The following is a 21,687-nucleotide window of genomic DNA, read 5'->3' on the forward strand; positions in this document are numbered from 1 at the left end:
GCCAAGTATGTCCAAGGATGGAATACTGCTGCCATATCTGGGCAGGAGCTGCTAAAAACAGCCTATCCTGTCTTGACAGAGTACAAAATAGACTTTGTAGCTTAGTAGGGGATGCCCTTTTCTCTTCCCTGCAACCTCTTTCCCACAGAAGAGACGTTGCGAGCCAGTCTTTTTTTATCGTTATTTCCATGGCAAGTGTTCGTCTGAGCTCCAATCTCTTGTCCCCCCCTCACCAATCTTTCACGAGAAACACCCGTCTGGCTGAAACTACTGTCAATAATTTTCCCCACTCTTTATCTGTGCCTAAAACCAAACGTAGATTCCATGAGCAGAGCTTCTTTGTCAGAAGTGCACGACTGTAGAACTCTGTTCCATTTGCCTGTTTCCCACCTGACTACAACTTGGATGTCTTCAAGTCCAACATAAGCAAATTCCTGACAAACCGCCCCCTTAAGTAAGACACTCTATGAAATCTCCAATACTAATGATTACTACAATACTATCTCATTGATTACTGTACACACAATAACCCTTATCCCTGGATGCGTTATCGGCAGCTCCTGTTACTCTCGCTTCTTCTTATTTGTCCCTCAGTCCTCATTTTTTAATGAGTGATTTTTCTGACAAAAGGAGAAGAAAAAGCTGTTTTCTAGGTTGGCAGTATTTTGTGCGAACAGTTGGCTGAGATGGCGGAAATTTTCTGTTTCTATGTCTATCCTTGTAGCCATGTCACTAGTAAGGGTGCTGGAGGTAAACGTTTTGTCTGGGCTGACGTTATCCGCCTGATAGTCAGGGACCCGAACCTTGGATTAACCACTAAGGAGGCTGTCCTATCAGCAGGTGCAAAGTACTGGGGCTGCTATATTGCCATTTGGTGAATGGATTCTGGACCATGCAGTAGTCTCTGGTGGGGCCTCTCGATGCCATACTAGTGGGTAATTGTTACGGTTTTACCTTATCATTAGCTACAAATAAAAAAAAAATAAATTCTTTGTTTCTTTTTCTCTCTTAATTTCCCCTCTCTGTCCTGCTCTAAGTAAATCTGACGACCTAGTCCACAAATTTCAAAATTTCATCATGACAAGTTTCAAGAAAAAATACACGATTAAACCCGGTTCTCCAACTTCCAACGTAGACCCCTACTACCATGTCTCCTTCTCCAACATGAGGGGTCTATGTTCTAACCTTCCAGAGGTTGAAACCCAATTACAGGAGACTAAACCAGACCTTTTATTTTTAAGTGAAACTGGCATTGGACAGGCTATTTCCCTAGAAGAGTTTGCAATTAAAGGATACTCTAACTTAACTTCTAAATCTGACCCCCAAGATCGCCATGGGCATGGAATATGTGCCTATATTAAAGATAGCTTTCCATGTGGTAGGGACATCTCCAGGGAAGATCCTAACTTACCCTATATGTGCTTCCGGGTTGCTTTAGCTCACACTACGGCATTTTTATTTACTCTCTATCGCCCCCACAACAGCGGAGTTACTATCTTTAAAAGCATATCTGAGAAAATTGACCAAGTCCTATCTGCTTATCCTTCAGCTAACATTCACGTATGTGGAGACTTCAATGTTCACAACGTTGAATGGTTGACCCACTCAAACAAGACCGATGATGAGGGGAGGTTCTGTCATGATTTCTCCATTGCCTATGATCTCACTCAGATTGTTCAGGACCCACCCGTGTGCCCGACAATGACGGCCAGTATGCGAGCCTACTAGACCTTTTTCTCACAACTTGCCCTGAACTATGTTCAGTTTCTGTTCTGTCGCCTCTTGGATCTTCCGACCACTCTGTTGTATCAATTAAGATAAAAATGAAATGTAATAAGTCCCCAGACGTACCTCTCCATCGTACAGTATATCGATACACTAAGGCTGACTGGAATAGCTTCCGTACATTTATAACTGATCTACCTCTGCATTCCATATTTAAAAAGGATGTGTCCTCTATAGTATTAGACCTGACGGAATGGTTAATTGTAGGTATTGATCGTTTCATACCCTCGAAAAAGTTTCAGCAAAAACCTAACAGCCAGCCATGGTTCTCTCCAGAATGTGCTGCTGCCATTGCGCACAGAAATCACTTTTTCCACTGTTTCCAACGTAATAGATGTATGGAAACTAAAGCCGCTTTCAGGACTGCCAGCAACCATTGTAAGAAAGTAATAAAGAGCGCAAGATGGTTGTATGCTCAATCTGTTAAGTCCAAAGTAGCTGAGCAGCGGCTTGGTTCCCACCAGTTTTGGCAAATAGCAAACAGAATTCTGAACAGAAGCGTGTGCTCCATCCCAACTATCATCAATGGACCTGAGGTAATCTCGTCAGCATCAGACAAAGCCAAACTCTTTGTCAAGAACTTTGCAGCTAATTCTACCTTTTGCGATCAAGGCCGCCAACCCCCAATATTTCCTCCTGTATCTGAAAACACACTATGTGATATACGTATATCTGTACGTGATGTTGCCAAGCTAATCAAAAACCTTGATTCCAGTAAAGCAACTGGCCCTGACGGTATTCCAATTATATTACTCAAAAAACTTCAACCTGAACTAGCGCCCATACTTACAAAACTATTTAAACGTTGTCTTAAGGAGAATAGTTTCCCATCTCCCTGGAAAATTTCATCAGTATGCCCTGTATTTAAGAATTCAGGTGATCGCTCTTCCCCCTCTCAGTACAGGCCAATAAGTCTCCTGTGCGTCATGAGTAAGTTACTGGAATCTGTGTTAAATACAGAAGTAATCAACCATCTCAACAAAAATAACCTTCTTAGTGACACTCAATATGGTTTCCGTTCTGCTAGATCTACAGCAGATGTGCTTACAGTTATATCTCATAGGATTAGCAAATCTCTCGACGGAGGCAACCTTTCTAGGGTAATTGCTCTTGACATATCTAAGGCCTTTGATAGGGTATGGCATAAAGGTTTACTTCATAAGATCTCTAGCTATGGTATAGCTGGAAATGTCTTCTCAATTATTAAATCATTTCTTTCTGATAGGTTCATAAGAGTAGTAGTTGAGGGGCAAAAATCAGAAGCCCACAGTATTAATGCCGGTGTCCCTCAGGGGTCCATCCTGGGCCCAACTCTTTTCCTGATCTACATTAATGATCTTTCAAATCACATCCTTACATCATTTGTAGACATTTATGCTGACGACACTACTATTTATGGTAGCACATCTAAGACAGTAAACGACCAAGTTCTCTCCAATTCTCTCCCCTCTGATCTTGAGCATGTAGTACAATGGGGAAAGGAGTGGCTGGTTACTTTTAATGCATCTAAAACCAAGCTTCTCTCTTTACATCATCAACATTCTGATCCCCATCTGGCATCAATTGAAATGAATGGCTCTCGTCTTCAGGAGGCCTCAAGTTTTGACAAGCTTCTGGGCTTGACCATTACTCCTGATCTTAAATGGAACACGTACATCAAATCTGTTGCCAAGGCCGCTGGAAAAATGGTGGGATCTTTCTATCGATCCAGTAGATATCTCACTGCTGATGCAATTCTCTATTTATATAAGAGCCAGGTACGTCCAAGGATGGAATACTGTTGCCACATCTGGGCAGGAGCTGCTAGAAAGGACTTGTCTTGCCTTGATAGAGTTCAAAATAGACTTCGTAGCCTCGTAGGAGATGTCCTTTTCTCTTCCTTGCAACCTCTATCTCACAGAAGAGATGTTGCGAGTTTGTCTCTGATGTATCGTTATTTTCATGAAAAGTGTTCGACTGAGCTTCAATCTATAGTCCCCCCTCGCAAAACTTTCACAAGAAACACTCGTCTAGCTGTAAACACTATCAATAATTCCCCCCACTCTTTATCTGTGCCTAAACCTAAACGTAGATTCCATGAACAAAGCTTTTTTATTAGAACTGCACGCCTGTGAAATTGTCTTCCGTTTTCCTGCTTTCCAGCTGACTACAATATGGTTGTCTTCAAGTCTAACGTAAATAAGTTCTTGATGAGCCGTTCCATATAAGTTATCAAATTTACCAAATTTTCATTACTAATGATTATTATATTGTCCAATTTCTACTGTACACTCTTTAACCCTTATCCTTGAGTGGCCTCTTGGCCTTGATAATGTGTTGATACCTATGAAAAAAAAAAAAAAAAGAAAAAGTCCAATGTGAACAAGTTCTAATTGAATCGTCCCCATAAGTAATCCAAGTTACAAAATTCCCACTGTTTACTATGCTAAAATCACAATGACTAATTTATACCTATTAACCCTTATCCTTGAGTGGCCTCTGGGCCTTGATAAGTGGTGACACCCATGTAAAAAAAAAAAAAGAAAGAATTTACCAAAAAAAAATACTTGATCAATTTATGTGATTTTTGCTATATGACACCTCCGTCTCGTAACGAGTACGTACATCATAAAGATATGCTTTTAGTCGAATTTTAAATCACTTAAAAATATTATTTTTGAAACTATTCTTATTTTTTTAAATTCATACATTATTTATTATTCAGTACACCATATGCTAGTTCACCTAAAAAGAACACCAAGCTTCTGATTGTTTTTATTTTTAGAGGGATTGTGCAAACAACCTGAAAAACTGGGCAGTAAAAATAAATAAAACAAAAAAATATTTTAGAGATTTAAATGAGAGATCAGTTTATCATAAAATTGAATGTAAAATGATAACCTACTTTCTGACTAGATCGCATTCTAAAGACAATGTAAATAGTTTTGGTTTTTAATTAAATCTTTGTCATTTTCATGGAATTTAACTGAATATTTTTGAAAGTGAGTTTATTTTGTCTTTTGCTACCTGGACTTAAAGTTAAAAAGGTTAAAAGAAGACAAATAACTTTTTTTTTAATGTCAACTTTTTTCTATTTTTGTATCAACTTTTCAATTAGTCATTTCAGAATATAGACTGCGCTATTATCGGTATATTCTGGGTAAGTTACGTAAATTGCCAGAGGGGCTGAAACATTCGGCAAATGTGTGAAAATTTTATTTCCACCATTTTCTTCTTTCTCTTATTCTTCCTTCTTCCCGCTCTTTATTCTTTTTCCTCTTCTTTAACAACACGTAATCCGGTTCAACTCACTGATTAGACGAACCACTTATTTTCCTGCTCAACGATGAAAAATTCAAAATAAAAGATAGTTGCTGTAAGGACATCTTGGAGTAAAAACGAGTTTGAATATGTCTAAGCTACCTGTCATATTTGTCGAGGACTCTGACAAGGACGAAGAGGCCAGGAAGTTTATTGTGGACACTGAACAACTGTCTTAACTAATACATCAGAATTAGTTGTAAATTTGAATAACGGCAAAGAGACGTGAATATTTTAATTATCTCAAAAAGGATAATTATAGAACAAGAATTGAAAATTCATCTGAGAAGTTTTTCTAAACTACCTGAGAAAAACGACTGAAATTCTGCTGGAAACTAGAAATTTATCCTTCTAAGAAGATAGTGTCTTCTAAGTTTAAGTATTCTTTGGATATTAAGAAGTCTTCTACTCTGGAAAACTTCTACAGTGTGGAATAATAAATTTGTCGGTCTAAAGAAAACAACACTACAGCTTTATTTTAAAACTTTTATTGAAAAAATCAATTCAGGTAACCTGATTATGTAGTAGAGCAGTGTGGGAAAAATAAGAACGGCCTACTTTTCACACACCCTCATGTTTGTCTTTCCTACAGATTGGGATGAAATGAAGTCCAAGATGGCGTCCGTGAGGTTTTACCACACAGTCTCGGACAATCTCACAAAGTCACACTACATGCATGCAAATGAGGTGTGCCGGGCTCCATAAAGCAGGTCACTTGAAGGAGTTTGGGAGGATTTTTTTTGTTTTTGAACACATTGTTTTGCATTGTAGTGGTGCATTGCTTTGCAGCAGACATTTTGAAACATGTTGAGACGTGCGGAAGAGAGAGAAAGAAACATATCACTTAAGATACACCCCTTACAACAAGCTATTTCGGCATGTTAGCAGGATTTAACCCTAAGTTAATTCCCCTGTTCGGTGGCAGCAGCGCTGAGCAGTCAGTGCAGGGATTAGTGGAAAAAGCAGAATTGATATGCCAGCTCAGCTGTGTGAAGTGTCTGGAATGTATGGTCCCAATGCGCCTCACTGGGGTTCATACACTATATACCAGCAGCTAACTGACGAAAAGAAGGCGGACTTTGCATGTATCAAAAACAGCTTCTACACAGCATTTGCACTAGATCTGGTTGCTGCATGGAAGGAGTTCATGGCATGCAAGTTGAATCCTGGGGAGACCGTTGATGTTTATCTGGCAGAACTAAAGAAGCTCGCAGTCCTGTTCGAAGAAATCTTGGACGAAGGCCTAGTGAGCGTTTGTTGCAAGATTGCCCGATAGCATGGGAAATCTGCTCCAAGCCTTGTTCCAGGTAGACGAGATGGACATCTCAAAGGTATTGGTGCAGGCGATACTAAATAAGAGCCAGGCACTGTACACCATGTGGCAGTCGTGCAGCCATCACAGGGTGGCTTGCAGGACCTAGGCACAGTTACAACTTACCACAAGTGTGGAGGGCTCAACCATTTGCCCCATGATTGTCTCTCATCACATTTACTGACTTGGAGGCTAAACAGGTCTCATTGCTACAACTGTAAAAACCGGGGACACCTGGCCCACACCTGTCCAGGAAACGGGCAAGAGGAGGAAGCTACAGCACCAGTCTTCTCCCCTAAATCGTCACTGAACAAGGTGCTATCCTCAGTGAGCGTGTGCGTTAATGGGCGTGAGTGCTTCATGCTTGTAGCCACTGGATGCACGCAGACCCTCGTGCGCAAGGCATGTTGTGACACTTGGTACAAGGAGAGAATTCCAGTGCTAAGCGCAGGCGGAGACTCACTGGCATCATCCGTGCAGGCATTGGCGATGTGCCTGCAGCAGCTGTGCGAGCCCTGGTGGTGGACAGGAAGTTGCTCGGATACAACCTACTTCTGGGGGATGGACTTAATTACACAGCTGGGTGGAATCACTGTGGACGGAACTGGCAAGATAGAGTTCTCCCAACATGAGAAACGTGTTTGAAATGCGATTACCTTCAACGAGCCTGACTTTCATGCGGAGTACGACAGGGAATACCAATGCATGGATGGTCTTGGAAGTGGTCATGCGATCAGCCACTGATATCCTTGCAGAACCGACTGTCAGAGTACCTCCCTCCAACATGGCTCAGGGGCTGTATGAAGAAGAACTGCAGATGTTTATCAACAATGGCTAGCTGCTTCCATACCTGGAAGATAAGCTTGGGCTTCCATGAGGGGTGATTTATCTGATAGCCGTCTTACAAGAGAGCAAACAGAAGGTCCGACCCGTCATGGGCTACCGTAAGCTTAACGAACATGTCGACCCATACACAGCAAATTAAGGGAGTGGCCGTAGCAGGAGTCGGACATGACAATTTTGGACCTGCGCAAGGCCTACCTGCAGATACACATTGAAAATACACTGTGGCCATTTCAGGCTGTAGAAACTAAGGGAATCCACTATTGTCTGACCAGGCTGGTGTTCGGTCTCAACGCGGCACCAGGCATTATGATGGCGATGCATGCGATCAGGCAACATTGTTATAGATCGATGATATCTTTGTAAATGAGTCTCATGTCAGCCCAGTCAGTCAAAGAGCACTTTGAGAACTTCAGATTAACATGCAAGGAACCGGAGCATTTGCAAGATGGGGCAAAAGTGCTTGGCCTGTGTGTGAACTGTAGCAAGGAGGGACTCTGCTGGAGGAGAGGTGGTGACATTCCAGAGGTCTCATCCGACATTACTTGTCGGAGTGACGTGCAGACTATTGAAAATATGTAAAGAATTGTTCACACTATAAGTACAAGGAATGTCTGGTTAATTCAGTTCTCTAGTAGAGGAAAAAGGAATTGCTCACTTTGGTGAATGTACTATTTTCAAGCACAAGAGAATTTATGCAAATAAGTTAAAACTGATCACATGGTGCCAAAACATGTTTAAAAAAGAAAAGCGGATAAAAATGCCATTCAAAGAGAGTATACTGTTATGAACACAAAGAACATTTAAAAAAAGATTTAATTGGAACTCTAAATATTTTGCCATCTAGTAAGTGAATGCATTCTCTCTCTCTTTCTATCCTTTTGAAAACTGTTACTCTATAAGACTAATTCCTTTTAAGCCATATCTTTGAAAGCTGCGAGTTACTAAATTTTTTTATGATCTCCTTTTCATGGTCTATAGGTCCATTGCCTGAATAAAAAATTATCTTTCTCAAGTTGATCTCTTTATTTCTTTTTTTCTTGTGTATTTCTTTATTTTTGTCAAGTTACATGTTATCATGTTACACAAAAATGCCCTTCGTCAGACATAATGAAAATAATTTCTGCAAATGAAATGGGAGCAGCCAACAATTGGCAAACAGTATCTTTTGTTATTACATTGTTAAATGAAATTACAGAATAGTTAGAAAGACCCCCCCCCCGTCAAAATAACTATTTAAATAACATAATTATTTCAGCATGGTTCGTAAACTGCACAAGTATCTTTTTTTTTTCTTTTTCATTGAAATTATCATGCGATAACTTTTCTAATATAATTATGATTTTTTTTTCTTAATCCTTACCTACTTGCTCGCATTATAATTATTGACTATTGTTTTCTGTAAAAAAAAAAAATTTTGTTTGGCACCTTTCGATAGTTTATATAACCTACTTGGAATATACTGGCAATAACGCAGTCTCTATTCTACACAAGTACCACTATTTCTTAAAAAGTTATCTTCTTACAAACTGCTGGTTGGAAATCAGTCATTTTACACAAAAGATATGAAAGAGCTGATCTCGATAACCGTAATGTTGTTTAAGATTATGGCATGACAAATTATTTCAAGTTAAATCTAAAGAAAAACACTTTTAAAATAAGTATTTGAATATATATTTTTAAATAAATTATGATATTAAACTAAAACTATCTAGGGTTTGTTTTACAATACACATTGGTACAAAAAGTGATCAAAAAACAAATATATAACAAATAAATGTTATCAAAAGCAAGATATATTACTCTTTTATATGTACTGAAAACGTTTTTAGTGGTTTTACTCACGTTTATTCGGGTTGAAAAACAAATAATGTCTAATGTCACATGAGAACAAGAAAAATGGCCGCAAATTGACACCTAAATATTTGAAGTTTAGATAATGACTTCAAAATAAAAATAAAACAGTATATTGTTAGAAACTTATCCAGTAAATGTAACCATGACATTTATAAGGTGGATTTCTAACAGTATTTTTTTTTTAAGTCATTATCAACACTTCAAATATTTAGGTGTCAATTCATGGCCATTTTTATTGTTCTCACCTATTTGTTTTTCAGACAAAATAAACATCTTAATGTAAGTAAAAGCACTAAAAACTTATTCAGCTAGGTAGAAGAGTGACTTGTTTTGATAACATTTATTTGTTGTATATTTGTTTTTTGATTATTTTTTCATACCAATGTGCATTGTAAAACAAACCCATTATCTATGATCTAAAAAAATGTAAAACATTTTTTTAAAGACTTCATTTCATTACACATTGTTTATGCTCAACTTTTTTTTGTCAAGCCATGACTGTTTTATTTATTACAAAAAAAGTTAAAATATTTTCCCTCTTATTACTATGGATTTATTAAATAGATTTTAACTCCAAAACGTTCATATAAGAAAAAAATTGGTGCCTGTATTTGCATTTTCAAAGAAACAGTTTCTGACAGCGATCTCAATATTTGTTGCACACACATATATATGTGCATATATATAATGTATGCATGTACATATATGTGTATGTGTATTAGGGACACCAATAGACAAAGAAAAGCCCAGTTACTGTTTCATGTTTTCTTTTTAACTAAATAAAATTTATTCAAATCTATTTTTTTTGAACAACTTTTGTTTTTACCAGAAAGATAAAACCCTGAATTTTATCATATTAAAAGCAGAATAATATGGGGTGGAACGATAAAAGTGTTGCTCTCAAGAAAATAACACCACAGCTTTATTTTAAAACTTTTATTGAAAAAAATCAATTCAGGTAACTTAATTATGTAGAGCTGATATCTATTCCATATAGGCGCCTTCAACCTCAATCACCACCTCAATACGGGTCCGGAACTTGGAGTATGTCTTTTCCACAAGCACCAGATTGATACTCAGCGGATGTCGGCAGTCAGGCTGGTTTTGGTGTTGTGAGAGGTCATGATGTTGGTGATGTTCTCGACATATGACTAAACGAAGTAGTCCAGTGGGTTCAGGTCGGGGGAGGAGCAGGGCCAGTGAGAGAATGGTACAAAGTCATAGCATTCCTTTTGAAGCCAATACTGGGTCTCTTTGGACAAGTCTTGCTCTCACACCCAGGGTCTGCCAGCAGCAACCTGATTGCACCAAGGGATCACCACAGTCTTCCAGGTACACTTTAGTGTTGACTGTCAATCAAGCAGACTTCGAAGATTTGAGGTGGCATGATGTAGCCCCTCACTTGAAACCACACCAAAGACCATAACTGTGGCTGGAAACTTTGTTTTTGTCACCTTGGGGACATCCCTCTTATTCATGGAAATCCAGCAATGCATTTTAAGGGTGTTGGCAATGGTCATCTTGTCATAACTTGGATCATTAAAGAACATGAGTTGTACAGTGACATATCTCCGATCTTGCTCGTTGAACATTGTGTCACTTTCAGACATGATAGAAGACTCCTATTACTTTTGGGATTTGTACACAACTGGCCAACTAGTAGATGGTCTGCAACAAAAAAAGAAAACCGGTTTTCATCAAACAAAAATGGAATCATGTCGTCTTTTCTAGGGCAAAAATTGTATCGTTTCACCCTGTATAATACTTTTTCTATCATTTTTAATAGAATTAAAAAAATTTTCCCCAAAAATCTACTTGACCCAATTTTTGTAATTTTTACTAAAGATGAAAATAAAATTTAGATATTTTTTTAAAGGGCTTTTAAATCAAACTTTTTTTTTTAATGTCTAAATTAGATATAGGATGATTTGCTATTTATATACAAAAATATTAGAATATAAGTACATAAATTTCAAATAATCCTATTTTTTATTACTAGTATAAAATGTTGTAAACATATGGAGAACAGCGCCATGGTGGATTGTAAACTATTTCAAAGTATAAGTGTTGATGTGTCTAAATATTTAATCATTTCCATGAAATTTTTAAATTTTAAATGTAACCAAACAGACAAATACCATCTTTTTTTTTTTTTTTTGATAATTGAATTATAATTCTAAATGCCATTTATGGTAAAATACATTCCATATTATGTTATTTTTAATTTTATATTTTTTTGCTTGTAGTCCCTGTCGGCCACCTTACATTACAGCAACTCGCGTAAACGACAAATTGCAGAAACAATTATTGTAATTTTTAAACTTCCACAGTGGTATATATATATTTTTTCTTTTTTGGTATCTATTCTTCAAAGCATTCTCTATGTAATAGTATATTGGCAAAATTCTGCCAATATACCATTACAAATTTTTTTATTCATTTTTAAAGATTTAAAAGTAGTGTTTTTCATAAAAATAATGAAAAAAATGTTTCATGCTAATCTGAAAAAATAGTTTTTAATGACATATTCGATGAATTTTAAACTTCAAAACACAAAAGATGAAAAGTTAAACACATTCAAAATTCAGATTCTCAATCCTAGAATTTGAAAAGCAGCTGTTTTTTTTTTTTTTTTTTTTTTTTTTTTTTTTTTTTTTTTTCTACAATCTTCATCCTCCCCTCTATACAGAAAGTATATGTTGAGTTCTGGTATCCAAAATAAAATGATAATGACATTTAATATATGTGAGAAAAAAAGAGGAAGAAAAAGGAGGGAGAATAAAAATGTATGTCAAAATAGAGAGAGGAAAGAAGAAAGGAGTAAAGAAAAAGAAAAAAGTACAAATAATAATAATATCATTAATAAAAATGTACATACTATATATAAAATAAAATAAGAAAATAATTGATAATAAAAATAAAATAAAAATAATACTGGTATTAATAGAAAAATATTAAAATCACCAAACTATCAGATTTAAAATTACCCTCATAAAAACCTTTATTTTTGTATATCAATAAAAGACAAAAGAAAAACACAAGCATATTTTAAAATATATGTGGGTGTAAACGACAAAGGTTGACATCTAGACAGACAGGAAGTATAAGAGAAAACTTTACATACAAGCTGTAGATACAAGGGGTAAAAAAAATACAAGTCAACAATAAAAACAACCCTTGTGCAGATTTAGATTGGCCCCATAAAATATTTTCGTTGAAGATTGAAATTTCATTTTTATTTACTTGTGATAAAAACGAATAAAAAAATATATTAATGAACCTTACTATGGTTGTAATAAACTACTACTAATAATAAGTAATAATAATTAATAATACTAGTAATAAAAAATATAATAAAAAATAATAATAAACCCAAAATGATAAAAATGAAAATGATCACAATAATAATAACAACCAATGTAAAAATATCAACAATGAATATAATAGTAATAATAAGAATAATAATTGCCCCAACCTCAAATTAAATAAAAATGTAATGACATGACAACCCAAACAAATATGACTAAACCAGACAACCACCCAAATAAAACCAATTCACTTCGAGGCTGGCATTCACAAATGTCTGTGGGCTTAGAAGTAACTTGGATGAAAATTGCGTATAAAATGTGTCTCTATTGAAAATTTATAATTTTTTAAATATGTAAGTCTGTTAAATGTATTAACTTGTTGAAACTGTTTTTTACTTTTGTTTATAAAATTCGAGTTGGCATTTAATGACCCAAAACAAAACTACCAATCAACCAACCTTTGGTCCAAATTCACACCACTGTAGGTTGGTCTTTTTTTTTCTTTTTTTTTTTGGTTGATAATGGTTTCTCTTTCTTTTCCGAAATTCTCCGTACAACAAGCGCCTTGGCATGCAGTATTCTTCGATATGATGACATGACCTGCTCACCACTGTGGAGTCCCAATGAGCATACACTCTGATAATTTGACTTGGTCTAGGACCTCAAAATTGGTAATGTGGTTTTGCCAGCAGATTTCGAAAACTGAACGTAGAGCAAAAATTGAAATGTGAAGTGAGATTTCTTCAATTTTTTTATGCGTTTTCAGTATAGCGTCAAAGTTTCACATCTAAAGAAGAGGGAAGGGGAGGACCACTGCATTGTACATTTTCAGGTTTAGAATTTAGAGTGGGGATTGGTTTCACATAAATTTAATGTAAAATAATTCACCATTTTGAGACCATTCTAGCATTTCAGGACATGTTTTGTTCTATATACTTCTCTTAAAATCATATCGATAGTGCTTCTCCCAGGTCTAAAACCATACTGTGCCTCTAGACAGGGACAGTAATGAGTTGATTGAGAATGACTCTGATGAATATTTTCCCGGCAAAATACATACTTCTGTAATTTCCGCAAGTTTTGCTACCCTTGTTCTTATATAGGAAAATGATCAAAGCATCTTGAAAGTCATTTGGCATTTTCTCCTGCTCCCAGATGCTTTGCAAGTAAATCATGAAAGACTTTAAATGCATTTGAGCCTGCCACCTTGTATACTTCAGCAGGTATTTCTTCCTTTCCAGCTGCTTTGCCTCAGTTTGTTTGACTGATTGCTATATTGATTTCAGCCAATGTTCAGCAAGGATATCCTGAATTGGTTGCTGAGGAATCTGATTGAGTGCTTCAGTATTGACTGAAGATGGCCGGTGGAGCAAAGTGTTAAGGTGTTCTTGCCAGTGTTTACTCAATCCTTCTTGGTCTTTGATAAGAATTGAGTCATCAGAAGATAGTAAGAAAGAGCATACCATGATTGTCCATAGACTCTTTAGTGAATCAAAAATTTCTCCGCCCTATTAGTGGGGCGTCAGAATACATTGACTGCACCCCCTGTTGTTAGCCATGGGTGGCAACCTGAGATGCATTGGGAGGGGATCCTGGTAGTTGAGGGTATTGGAGGTCAGGGTTAAGTACCTCCACCTCCCAACACTCCACTTCGGCCCTTACCTAGGCTAGATGGACGGTCGGAGAGGCCCAATCCAATCAATCGTCTGGTCAGGTCAAGCCCTATCGTCTACTACTAAACAAATATACCCTGAGTACAAGGATCAACATACAAATGTGGTTAAAAGAACGTAAGTAAAACTTATCTCCCTCTTAGGATCCTAACAAAACAATCAACATGTGAAGATCATTAACTCAAACATGGCTGAAAACAAAATTAATTTATCCGTATAGATTTTGGGGTGTGCATCAAATATTTGTTATAGATGCTTTGAGATACTCACAAAGTTAAATATACTGCTTTGTGTAACTCTGACCTGTCAAGGCGATTGGGTTTCCCCCCTTGACAGATCCCAATACCGGCTCTGTGGTGGGTGGAGAGTACAGGCAATGAAAATTAAAAATAAAAACTAATATCTATAAACACAAACAAAAAACCCAAAGGATCTCTATCTAATTCAGAAAATGAAATAGAAACAGACACAGACTTTCCTAAATGTTACCAAAGGCAAGATAATTTACTCTTCTACCTACTTCGATAAATTTTTGGTATTGTAAATGTTTATTCTATTTGAGAAACAAGTGTCAAGGGTTACATGAGAACAAGAAAAAATGTCTGAGATGTCTCATAAAATCTTTGAAGTCACGACAATAAAAAATTATACAAAATAGTGGTAGAAACCCACCCAATAATTGTCACTGCAACTTAAAGCTGTTAAAATGAAACATAATTATGTTAATTAGTTTAATCAAACATCATAATTTAAACGCTTTAAGATGAAATTTAATTATGCTAATTAATTAGTATGCTAATTATTTTAATGTATTTGAAAACGTAATTCTAATCTGTACAAAATTTCTTTTAATTTGATATGCTATAAAGGTATGTTTTGTTAATAATTTCTTTGAATCATGTCGTGGTCACCATCTTCGATTTCCTGGTCGCCATCTTGGATTTTTCATGATATGATAATGACAAATGATAATGTCCATCAGAATAGTTCTTCATATGATGATAAAGCTTTACCTACCATTTTTCTTAGCTGGTTTTATGATGTTTTTACTTAAAGCCGTGAAAATGAAACTTAGATATGCTAATTAGTCTGTAAGTTCCCAAGTGAGATGCCATCTGAACCTTGATGGTGTTATGATAACATGTTCAAAATTTTATCATAATATCTTAAAAAGATCTGAAGACACAACTTTTTAAAGTCTAGAGTTAGTCTGTAAATTGTGCAAATTTCCTACCATTTTCAGTCACAAGCTTATATGCATTTGAATAGGAAACCGACTAAAGAAAAAGTATCCAGTGAACCACACATTTTTTGATCCTCTGAATGGTCATCTCTAGTTTTAATGGACTGATTTGAAAAAATAAAGATAATATTTCTTTGTTTTTTATGCTCTCTTCAATAATACTTGCTTTGAGTTTATTTGATCTAAAGAAAAAAAAATGGTGTGGTACTACTACAAAAAAGATAGTTGAAGGATATATGAAGAATCAATCCTTTATAAAAGTGTCAGAGAAAGCAAACCTAAATAGTCCACACCAAACAGACAAATACAGTGAATTAATAGAAAAGTTAATACACTTAGACCAAAATGAATGGATGACCCCCCCCCCCCCAAAAGCTGAAAACAACATACCTTCGGAAAACTAAAAAGACTAAACTAAAGGGAAAAAATGAAATCAAAAAAACTTTAACTTCATCTCAAACTCTCCTCAAAAAAACAAATCCATGGAAAAACAAAACTACCAAAAACCTAAATTCCAATGAATGAAATCTACAAATCATGAACTCAAAACATCACCAAAGAATACTGAAACACCCAATAAAAAAAGAGAATTCCCAAAAATAAACAAATTAAACACCTCTAAAGTAGATAAACCAATCAAACAAATAGCAGAAACATCTAAAACTGAAAAATACCACCAGCCCTTGGCAAACCAAGAAAAAACAACAACATAGAAATAAAAAAGAAAGAAGAGACAGATCAAACACACACACAAGATGATTTGGGAATCTTAAGTAGGACGACCCCCCCCTCCTCCCAGTGTGTTTGAGGTATTGTGGTGAATGAGAACTTTAGCGAAGATCAGTATAGACAAGCAAAGGTACAGTGATGAGGATAACAATAGACACTCCTTCCCCAATTTTTAAATGGCCTTGTGCCTAATTTTTTGTTTTTTACTGTTTGCAACTTTTCAAAGTAAATAAAAAATACAGAACTCAAACTCAAAAACTAGGAATACAAATAACAAATCTGAAAAAAATGGAGATTGTAGAAACAAACAGAAATGCATCAACAGAATATAATTTAAAAAGCAAAGGAGATACACCTATTCAAAGTCATCAAACTTCATTAAAACAAACTAAAGATATTACATAAAAAAGAGGAGTGTAAAAATAAACACTAGCCTCTCCAGATAAACAAGAATAAGAACAAAAACAGTAAATTCAAAGAAAGCACTAACATTTGGGTGGGGAGGGGGGAATAGCAAACTAAAATAAAAATCCTTATAGCAAACCATGAAATTACCAAGGCAACTACAATGACGAATTACAATTACTAATAGGAAACAGAATTGGCCTTCAGGACAAGATTAAAGTGTAGTATCTGTTCTTCAGATGCTGCACTTCTATTTCTTGTTCTCTTTCGGTGGAGGAGAAATCCTTCACGACTGAGACAATTTTTATTTTTGTACCTTTTCTCCACGTTAAAAAACGACCCTGGTGTCTAACTCTGTCCTGTGGGGAGGCATAGTAAATAGGTACAATTACTAATAGGTGAACTAAACCCATCTATAAATGTCTCCAAGAAACATTCAAGAAAAAAAAAGGAAAAATCAATATGAAAAACTGTGAATGTTATCATTTTGTACATGAATCTGGACAAAAAGCTTCAGGTTGAACGTCTATATTAGTTTAAAAAAACAAAAAAAACAAAACAAAAAACCATCCCCCAAATAAAAATCAGCATTAATACAAACCTACAAGCAGTAGCAATATCAGTAACACTTCATAAAATCATGACCTTTAGCTCATTTTATATCCCATCCCAGGATAAAAGAATAAATAAACTAATTGAACAACTTCCTAAACCACTTATTCTAACAGGAGACTTCAATAGCTACAACATAATATGAGAGAAAAAGCAAACAAAAAAGGAGAAATTATGGAAAAAATCATAAACAACAACAATATATGCTTCCTCAACTCAAAATCCCAAATATTCTTGGACCCAACCTCTGGATCATACTCAGCTATTGATCTGATATTATGTGACACCTCTACTCTCCTTGACTTCACTCGGAGAGTTTATGAAGATACAAATGGAATTGATCATTTCCTGATTGTAATTGAGATTACCCAATCTCTGGAAGAAAAGATTAAAAGATGGAAATTAAAAAAAGCAAATTGGGAAGAATTAAAAAATTTACACTCTAAACACCTCACCCTAAATGAAAATATTCAAACAGCTGAAGATTTCTCTAATAAACTAATTACAATAACAAAAAAATGTATCCCTTTTAAAGCTACTCCATACAAAAGAAACAAACCATGGGTCAGCAAAGAATGTCAAAAGGCCATTAAGCAACAACATAACTCATTAAGAAAATTCCAAACAGAACCCACAAAACAAAACCTAATCAACTTAAAGTATCATAAAGTGCTAGCTTGAAAAACTAGTGATGAAGCCAAAAGAAACTATTGGGAAAATTATGTCAGCGAATTAAACTTCTCATATGAGAAATCAGTATGGAACATGCAAAGAAGCATGTCTGAAAAAAAAAGAAACAAATTCCATAAAACATCTATTAGTAAATGATACATTAATAACAGAAAAAAAAAAAAAAAACAAACATAACAGACACACTAGCAAAACAATTTGCTGAGAACTCAAATCAAATCGATCCAAAATTTCAAAGAGAATTTCAGAAGAATCAATTTGAGTGTCTCCTAAAAAGTTTATGGACAAATAAGAATATTCCCAGAAACATGAAAAGTGACAATTATCCCAATACCTAAAACAAGTAAAGAGGCAAAACTAGACTCATTGCTTTAACAAGTTGCCTGTGTAAAACAACGAAGCATATAGTCAACAACAGATTTATATAACTACTTGAAACTAACAATCAAATCACTAATATTCAAAAAGGATTTCATAAAAAAAGAGAAACAGACCAAATAGCTTGATTCTCATAAGAGAAGCTTCCATCAAAAAACAATATATGACAGCAATATTTTTCAACTTGGAAAAAGCTTATGGAATCATAAGAGATCTCCAAGACTTAGGCATACGTGAGAGACTTGTGTTATTTATCAAAAACTTCCTGTGCTAGAAACTTCAAAGTTCGAATGGGAACAACTCTATTAGATACACAAAATCTAACAGAAGATATTCCATAAGGAAGTATCCTGTTCACAACACTATTTTCAATAAAAATAAATAATATAATAAAAAAACTTAACGCCTACAATTGACAGTGCTCTCTACGTCGATGTCTTTGTCATCAGCTACAGATCCTCCCATATCCAAACAATAGAAAGAACCTTACAATTAAATCTAAATAGAATGAATAACTGGGTTATAAACAATGGCTTCAGTCTCTCAAAAACCAAAATTCAGTGTGTTCATTTCTGTTCTTTAAGAAAAATGCATAATAATCCAGCCCTCAAACTAGAAGGAAACATAATATCAGTGGTTAACCAATACAGATTTCTCCGAATCATATTCGATAAGAAATTGAATTTCATATCCTACATAAATTATCTAAAAAGTAAAAGCAACAAAACCCTCCAACTCCTTTGAGTAGTCGCTCACACAAAGTGGAGAGTTGATCAACAAACGTTTTATAAAATATATAAATATCTTATCAGATCCCAATTAGACTATGCCAGCTTTATCTATAGATCAACCAGAAAATCATATCTAAAAAAGTTAGACCCGATTCACCATGAAAGCTTAAGACAAATTTTAGGAGCTTTCAGAACATCTCCAATTGATAACCTATTCATAAAAGCAAATGAAATTTCACCACAATTACGAACAAAAAAACTAGCACTGCAATATTATATAAAAATCAAATCCACCCCATCTAACCCAAAGTATAAAGAGCTATTTGAAAGTAAAGAAAAGACAATAAAACCATTTGAACTAAGAATGAAATCGACACTTAATTGAAATCTTCATTTCAAACATACACAACCATATAATCCCAAATATCCCATCATGGATAATTAAAAAACCAAATGTAAATCTTAGTTTAAAAGAATTTATCAAAGCAGAAACCCACCCAAGCACTTATCAAGATGAAATTCACAATATCTTCTTACAATATCCAAAATATCACTTCATATATACAGACTAGCCTGTGTGCCCGGTATTGCCTGGGTATTTGGTGGTGTGTGTTGAGCAAAAAAAGTGGTAGTAGGCAGGCTCGAACCCATATCGCAAAGGAGGAAAAGAATGTGAAAAACAAAGCATGATGCCTTTGCCATTGCATCCATCATTAAACCGGAAGTGGCAAAGGTTTAAATTAAGGCTAGTCGATCGAAAAGAAGGGGATGACTTTCGAAAATATCGGTGAAAAAAGTGACCCCTCCTTATAGAAAAGTGTGCAGTTGAGGGTGAAGGAATTAATGTTTCTGGCCAATTTCTCGATATTTGTCGTCCGAAGGGTCAAGCTTCAAAACAATACCAATACTCCCGAAAGTTTTAGGCATACATACATACATTTAAACAGGCAGATGAGATGGATCCAAGGACATTGAAAAGATAGCATGCACAGCAATATCTAACATAAAAAGCTTAAAAAAAACATTTACAAACAGAAAGCTCAATCTTTACAGCAAAAGCATATGCACTGGCACTTGACATTATCTCAAACAGCAATTACCAAAAATTCATCAAACTCTCAGATTCACTATCGGTATTGACATTACTGCAAAATAAAAATTTTGAAAATCTCCTCATCATAAAACTTCTATGCAAACTCAACAATATGTTCAACAATAAAGAAATTCTTTTATGCTGGACTCCTAGCCACATAGGAGAAAAAGGCAATGAAAGAGCTGACAAAGCAGCCAAATATGCTCTCAAATTAATCCCAAAAATCTAAAAATTCCATATACAGATCTGAAAACAAAAATAAATTTCTCCAAAATAAATGGCAACAAAAATGGAATAACAACATATCTAAGGCCTTTAATAGGGTATGGCATAAAGGTTTACTTCACAAAATCTCTAGCTGGAAATGTCTTCTCAATTATTAAATCATTTCTTTCTGATAGGTTCATAAGAGTTATAGAGTAATAGTTGATGGGCAAAAATCAGATGCTCACAGTATTAATGCTGGAGTCCCTCTTTTCCTGATCTACATTAATGATCTTCCAAATCACATCCTTACATCATTTGTAGACATCTATGCTAATGACACTACCATTTATGGTAGCACATCTAAGACAGTAAACAACCAAGTTCTCTCCGATTCTCTGTCCTCTGATCTTGAGCATGTAGTACAATGGGGTAAGGAGTGGCTGGTTACTTTTAATGCATCTAAAACCAAGCTTCTCTCTTTACATCATCAACGTTCTGATCCACATCTGGCTTCAATTGAAATGAATGGCCTCAAATTTTGACAAGCTTCTGGGCTTGACCTTTACTCCTGATCTTAAATGGAACTCGTACATCAAATCTGTTGCCAAGGCTGCTGGAAAAATTGGTGGGATCCTTCTATCGATCCAGTAGATATCTCACTGCTAATGCAATTCTCTATCTATATAAGAACCAGGTACGTCCAAGAATGGAATACTGTTGCCACATCTGGGCAAGAGCTGCTAGAAAGGACTTGTCCTGCCTTGATAGAGTTCAAAATAGATTTCGTAGCCTCGTAAGGGATATCCTTTTTTCTTCCCTGCAACCTCTATCTCACAGTATCTCATCTGTATCGTTATTTTCATGGAAAGTGTCCGACTGAGCTTCAGTCTATGGTCCCCCCTCGCCAAACTTTAACAAGAAACACTCGTTCAGCTGAAATTCCCCCCTCTCTTTATCTGTGCTTCAACCTAAATGTAGATTCCATGAACACAACTTCTTTCTTAGAACTGCATGCCTGTGGAATTGTTTTCCGTTTTCCTGCTTTTCAGCTGATTACAATATGGTTGTCTTCAAGTCCAATGTAAAGTTCTTGATGAGCCGTTCCCTTTAAGTAATCCAATTTACCAAATTTACACTACTAACGATTACTATAGTGTCCCATTGACTACTGTACACTCTTTAATCCTTATCCTCGAGTGGCCTCTTGGTCTTGATAAGTGGTGATGTCTATGTAAAAAAAACAAAACAAAAAACAACACCACCCAAAACAAATTATTTCAAATAAGACCCAAGATAGATAATATCTCTCTGTTCTCACAAAATCCAGGAAAGAACAAGTTATCCTATCCCGGTTCCACATAGGGCACAAATCTCACACACCTCTTTTATACTGAACAAAAAATTACAACCAAAATGTTGCACATGCCAAATGCCTGTCACAATCAAACACATCCTTATGGAATGTGAAACACTAAAGAACCTTAGAAAGTCTTTCTTCAAAAATAATATGAAAAATTTATT

At 35.4% G+C, this 21,687-nt stretch overlaps 1 protein-coding gene across 21 annotated transcripts in view; it reads left to right on the forward strand.

The window, feature by feature from the left end:
- Positions 1-21,687, forward strand: part of LOC145276852 (aryl hydrocarbon receptor nuclear translocator homolog) — a 281,732-nt gene that overhangs the window by 21,216 nt on the left and 238,829 nt on the right. For 7 of the 21 annotated variants that reach the window (XM_080128234.1, XM_080128236.1, XM_080128239.1 and 4 more), the window contains exon 2: positions 11,344-11,429. The exons of the other annotated variants lie outside the window; for them this stretch is intronic. The gene's annotated coding sequence lies outside the window, so the exon portion shown is untranslated. The remainder of the gene's footprint in view (positions 1-11,343; positions 11,430-21,687) is intronic. 21 annotated transcript variants of the gene reach the window in all.

The sequence above is a fragment of the Euprymna scolopes genome, chromosome 5 (genome assembly GCF_053919585.1).
Source record: "Euprymna scolopes isolate OS-2025 chromosome 5, ASM5391958v1, whole genome shotgun sequence".
Lineage (NCBI taxonomy): Eukaryota > Metazoa > Mollusca > Cephalopoda > Sepiida > Sepiolidae > Euprymna > Euprymna scolopes.